This window comes from Delphinapterus leucas, chromosome 11 (genome assembly GCF_059928025.1).
Source record: "Delphinapterus leucas isolate spDelLeu-1000000601 "Yukka" chromosome 11, BTC_Dleu_Yukka2, whole genome shotgun sequence".
NCBI classification, from domain to species: Eukaryota; Metazoa; Chordata; class Mammalia; order Artiodactyla; family Monodontidae; genus Delphinapterus; species Delphinapterus leucas.
In genome coordinates, this window is record NC_143139.1 from 68108162 (window position 1) to 68113771 (window position 5610).

Consider the following 5610-nt stretch of genomic DNA (forward strand, 5'->3'; position numbering starts at 1 on the left):
TGCTTTTGCCAGTTATTTCCCTGAAGATTCCTCTGTGAAACAAGTGTTGCACTCCAAGAAATTCTTTTCATATTGCAAGATTAGATCAATTTCATTCATTACCATCACCCTTGGCAATCCCTGTACGACTTTTTGGAATAATTGAGTAATTCAACAAATTCAACAATGGCTTCAGCTTTCCCATAACTGAAGAATGGTTCTTTATACTCTTCATTTTTCACTCAGAGCTTTGGGAAGGGAATTGCAATTTTAAAGGAAAGAAAGAATATACATTTGATTGAATGGATTTTCAGTATTTGGTTTGAAAATAAAATCTTTCTGAGCAAGTAACATTTTCTCATTCCTTTTCAATCACTTTTCTTTTAAACTTCCTACATTGCCTCTTAGTTTCATATATTCCTTTATATTTAAACACATGCTCTTTCTCAGACAATTACATTTACTTATTTTAGGACTACATTAAAATTGGTGGTTTAGTTTTTTAAACAATTTTTGAAAACATCTGATTATTAATATTATAAAAATATCAATATGATTTGAAAATTGGTCATGATCAAGCAAATTCTTAAAATTGCTTTAACTAAGATGCACCATTAGGTACCAGTGTAACTAGTGTAACTCAAATATAAATTCCTAAGATCAATCATCAAGAGAAAAAGAAAAGAAGAAGAAAGAAAGAAAACTAATTACTATGTACTTATGAGCTTTACAATAGGAACAAAAACAATTAGTTATGTATGTTGTGATCCCAAACTTAGCTTTGTAAATTTTAATAAATAGTTGAGGAAATAATTTGATTTAGTCCAAACTTCAGTAATTATAGATGTAATTCTTATTGAGGTTTTATTTTGGTATGTATAACTAGGTTTTTTCTATGAGATTAATGTATTATAGTTCTGTGACCAATCAGGGAAAAATATAAAATTTATTTCAAATGAATAATAAAGTTAAAAAGAAGTAAGAATTTTTCTTCTCAAAATATTGACTCTATTTGAAATTTTAAAATCTTAAATTGCTAAGAAGTAAGAGCATGGCGTCATATACTGTATTGGAAATGATGCAAAGAATCACAAACCTGGAAGAAGCTCATACAGTTCCTCCTCTTTTTACGAAAATGAGGATAATGGGTATACCAGAGAGGGAGGAGAGGAAGAAGGGAGAAGACACTTTAATTAAAGAAATAATAGCTGAGAACTTCACAAACCAGGGGAAGGAACTGGATACACAAGTCCATAGAACTAAGAGAACACCTAATTACCTCAACACAAAAAGACCTTCTCCAAGACACATTATATTAAAACTGTCAAAAGTCAATGATCAAGAATTTTAAAGGCAATCAGAAAAAAAGGATGGCAAGCAACAAAGGAACCCCCATAAGCTATCAGCAGATTTCTCAGCAGAAACTCTATAGGCCCGGAAATTGGAATGACACACTCAAAATATTAAAAGATAAAAACTGTCAGCCAAGAATACTGACATCTAGCAGTGTTATCATTCAGATATGAGGAAAAAACAAAGGCTTTCCCAGTCAAACAAAACTGAGGGAGTTCATCACCACTAGACCTGCCTTACAAGAAATGTTGAAAGGAGCTCTTCTTCCTGAACCAAAAAGGCAAATGTATACAAAACTTTGAGTAAGGTGATATAAATAGATTGACAGAACCAGAAAATTGCAACTCTATATATCAGAATAAGTTTTTAAAGTATTATAGCATAAAGATTAAAGGGAAAAAATCAGGAAAAATAACTATAGCATTACTTCAGTTTGGTTAACAACCTCACAACATAAAAAGGAATAAGTTGAGACAAGAAAAACATAAAAGAATGAAAAGGATAGAACTTGTATAGGCAAATGAAGGTAAGATGCTATCAGCAGGAAAAGAGCTATTTTATTTATGAGACATTTTATACAAACCTCATGATAACCACAAAACATAAATCTAGAGGAGAGACACAAAACATTAAAAAATTGAGGAAACAGAAACATCGTAGAAAACCACCAAACTAAAATATCAGACAGAAACATAAGGTAAAAGAAATGGGGAGATATAGAGCAACCATAAAACAAAAGATAAAATGGCAGTACTAAGTCCTCATTTACCAATAATCACTGTAAATGTAAATGGATTGAAATCACCAATCAAAAGACACACAGTGACTAGATAGATGAAAAAAAAACAAGACTCAACTGTGTGCTGCCTCCAGGAGACTCATCTCAACTCTAATGACAAACCTAGGCTTAAAGTGAAGGGATGGAAGATGATACTCCAAGGGAATGGCAACAAAAGTTGCCATTGCAGGTGCAGCCATACTCATTTTAGACAAAATAGATTTTAAGCAAAAAATGGTAACAAAAGAAAAAATGAATAATATATAATGATAAAGGAGACAATTCATCAAAAAGACATAGCAATTACTAATATATATGCACCTAACATAGTAGCACCAAAATATATAAAGCAATTAGTGTCAAACCTAAAGAGAGAAATTGTCAGCAACACAGTAATTGCAGGGGACTCTAACAGCCCACTTGCATCAATGAGTAGATCATCCAGACAGAAAATCAACAAGGAAACAGCCTCCTTAAATAAAACATTAGGCCAGATGGACTTAATAAATTTATACAGAGCATTCCATCCAAATAAGGCAGAATACATTCTTCTCAAGTGCAAATGGAACATTCTCAAGGCTGAGCCATATGCTGGGATGTAAAACAAATCTCAGTAAATTTAATAAGATTGCAATCATGTCAAGCATCTTTTCGAACCACAACGGTATGAAACTAGAAACAACTACAGGAAGAAAGCTGGAAAAAAAACCCCAAATATGTGGAGACTAAACAACATGCTACTAAACAACAATTGGGTCAATGAAGAAACCAAGGAAGAAATAAAAAAATACCTAAACGCAGATGAAAATGTGACAAAGCAAAATTATGGGATTCAGCAAAAGCAGTACTAAGAGGGACGTTTATAGCAATACAGACCTACCTCAAGAAATGAAAAATCTCAAACAATCTATACTTACACCTAAAGGAGCTAGAGAAAAAGAACAAAGCCCAAACTCAGTAGAAGGAAGAAAATAATAAAGATCACAGCAGAAATAAATGAAATAGAGACTTAAAAGACAGTAGAAAAAAAATCAATGAAACTAAGAGTTGGTTCTTTGAAAAGATAAACAAAATTGACAAACCTTTAGGTAGACTCACAAAGAAAAAAGAGATAGGTTCAGATAAGTCAAATCAGAAATTAAAGAGGAGAAATTACAATAGATAACCACAGAAATATGAAAGATCATAAGAGAATACTATGAACAGCTATACACCAACAAATTGGACAACCTAGAAGAAATTAATAACCATTATACCATACACAAAAATCAACTCAAAAATATTTGAATGTAAGACCTGAAACCATAAAACTCCTAGAAGAAAACATAGGCAATACATTATTTGACATCAATCTTAGTAATATCTTTCTGGATATGTCTCCTCAGGGAGGGAAACCAGTGCAGAAATATACAAATAGGACTATATCAAACTAAAAAAGCACTTCTGCCTAGCAAAGGAAACCATCAACAAAATGAAAAGACAACCTACTGAATGGGAGAATATATTTGCAAATCAGATATCTGATAAAAGGTTAGTAAGGAGTCTGTCATACAGAGTGAAGTAAGTCAGAGAAAAACAAATGCTAACGCATATATATCGAATCTAAAAAAAAAATGGTACCGATGAATCTAGTGGCAGAGCAGGAATAAATACGCAGACATAGAGAATATACTTGAGGACGCGGTGGGAGGGGAGGGGGAAGCTGGAGCGAAGTGAGAAAAGCATCGACATATATATAATACCAAATGTAAAATGGATAGCTAGTGGGAAGCAGCCGCATAGCACAGGGAGATCAGCTCGGTGCTTTGCGATGACCTAGGGAGGTGAGATAGTGAGCGTGGGAGGGATGCTCAAGAGAGAGGGGATATGGGGATATATGTATGCATATGACTGATTCACTTTGTTGTACAACAGAAATTAACACAGCATTGTGAAGCAATTATACTCCAATAAAGGTGTATAAAAATATATATATATATAAAGAACTCACATAGCTCAACAACAAAAAACAACTTGATTAAAAATGGGCAGAGAGCTGAATAGACATTCCTCCCAAGAAGACATACAGATAGCCAACAGACACATGAAAAGAAATTCAACATCATTAATTATTAGGGAAATGCAAATCAAAAGCATAGAGTGATATCACCTTTAGAATGGCTATTATCAAAAAGGCAAGAGATAACAAGTGTTGGAGAGGATATGGAGAAACGGGAACCCTCTACACTAGAGGTGGGCATGTCAATTGATGTAGCCACAATGGAAAACAATAGGGAGATTACGAAAAAAAGTTAGGAGAACTACCATATGATACAGCTATTCCACTTTTGGGTACTTATCCAAACAATATGAAAACACTAATTCAAAAAGATATATGCACTCCTATGTTCATCGTAGTATTATTTCCAATAACCAATATAGGGTAACAGCCTAACTGCCCATCATTGGGTTAATGGATAAAGAAGTTTTGGTATTACATACAATGGAATACTACTCAGCAATAAAAAATAAAAGATGAAATTTTGCCATTTGCAGCAACATGGATGGACCTTAAGGGTATTATGCTAAGTGAAAGAAAGTCAGATGGAGAAGAATAAATACCTCATGATTGCACTCATATGTGGAATATTTAAAAAGTAAACAAACCAAACCAAACAAAAACAAATACGGATACAGAGAGCAGAATGTGGTTACCAGGAAGAAGGGGTTTGGGGGAAGGCAGGATGGGTAAAGGAGATCAACTGTATGATGATGGATGTAAGCTAAACTTCTGGTGGTGAGCACACTGTAGTGTATACAGAATTTGAAATGTTTTACATATAAGACTTATATAATGTTATAAACCAATGTTAGTTACCTTAATAAAATAAATAAATAAAATATCACTACATACCTGTCAGAAAGGCTGAAAAAATAGTGATAACACAGAATGCTGGCAAGATTGTAGGTTATAAAAGGGTAAATGTTTTCCACGCTGGACAAGAGTTCAAATGTTTCTTGTAAAACTAAACATGTAATTACTATAAGATCGAGCAATTGCATTCTTGGGCATTTGCTCCAGATAACTGAAAACTATGTTCACAATAAACTTCAGTTTATCTGTAAATGACTCTTCAGAGCAGTTTTCTTTGTTATAGCCCCAAACTGGAAACAACCCAGAAGTTCTTCACTGGATGAATATTTAAGCAAACTGTGCATGGGATACTACTCAGCAATCAAAAGGAAGGAAATATTGGTACATGCTACAACTTGAATGAATCTCCAGGGAATTATGCTGACTGAAAAAAGCTGATACCACAAAATTATATACTATATGATTCCACTTACATAACATCATTGAAATGAAAAATTACAGAAATGAAAAACAGACTAGTAGTTGTTAGAGGTTCGAGTTGGAGTTTGGGGGTGGTAAGGATGACAGGCAACAGGGCAAAACAAGGTATCCATGCTATAATGGAATTGTGTTGTATTTTGAATAAGGTGGTGGATGCCCAAATAGA